The sequence below is a fragment of the Buceros rhinoceros genome, unplaced genomic scaffold, assembly GCF_000710305.1.
Source record: "Buceros rhinoceros silvestris isolate BGI_N320 unplaced genomic scaffold, ASM71030v1 scaffold42445, whole genome shotgun sequence".
In the NCBI taxonomy this organism is placed as follows: domain Eukaryota; kingdom Metazoa; phylum Chordata; class Aves; order Bucerotiformes; family Bucerotidae; genus Buceros; species Buceros rhinoceros.
The window spans coordinates 28825-29626 of NW_010411896.1; positions in this window are offsets into that span (position 1 = coordinate 28825).

The following is an 802-nucleotide window of genomic DNA, read 5'->3' on the forward strand; positions in this document are numbered from 1 at the left end:
CAGGAATGCTAAAGCTGTTTGGAGAACCACTCAGAAGGAGTTCACTTCTGTCAGGAAAGGTAGAGGGGCTTGGGCAAACACTTCAACTTCTTGGTGCTGGGTGTAGCTGTGCCGAAAGGACACCTAATGGGCTTTCACTCGCTAATATCTTACCCTACTATTTTACAGCCTCATGAGGTAGGAGCTGAGATGGCACGTTAAAAGGACTGATGCACACAACCTGGTTCTTCTTAATGCGCTGTAACATCATGAAGAAAGTCCCTGTCAGTTCCTCAAAATGACTAAGCAGCTGTCACGCTCTTTTACAGAGTTACTAGACACTGAAGAACGCAAACAAAACCACCACCTCCCCCACCCCAATTTGACTGCACTATATGTAAAATACATTATTTTTAGGAGCCGCAAATTTCAGCTTTGAACTCGATTTTTCGGGGCTGCTTTAGGGATGCACAAGAGTCTGTATCCTGCCTTGTCCTTCAGAGATGTGTACGGCTCCTTACCTGCAAACACGTGCCTGGCTGTGATGCAAAATTACAGTGACTGTGCAAATGGGTAACCACAAAATTACATGGGTGACCAGACCACGGGAAAATCTGACCTGGAAAAATATAAATAACAATACCAGCAACACTGTGCCCAGAATGTAGAAGAGCACGTGGGTGATTAATATTGGAGAATCCAGGACAACACCCATTCAAATAAAGCATGCTAAAAACCAAGATGTTAAACGTGAGCGAATAAATTCTGACAGCTGGATCATGTGTCATCTTTGAACAGAATCACAGAATCACAGAATCATCAT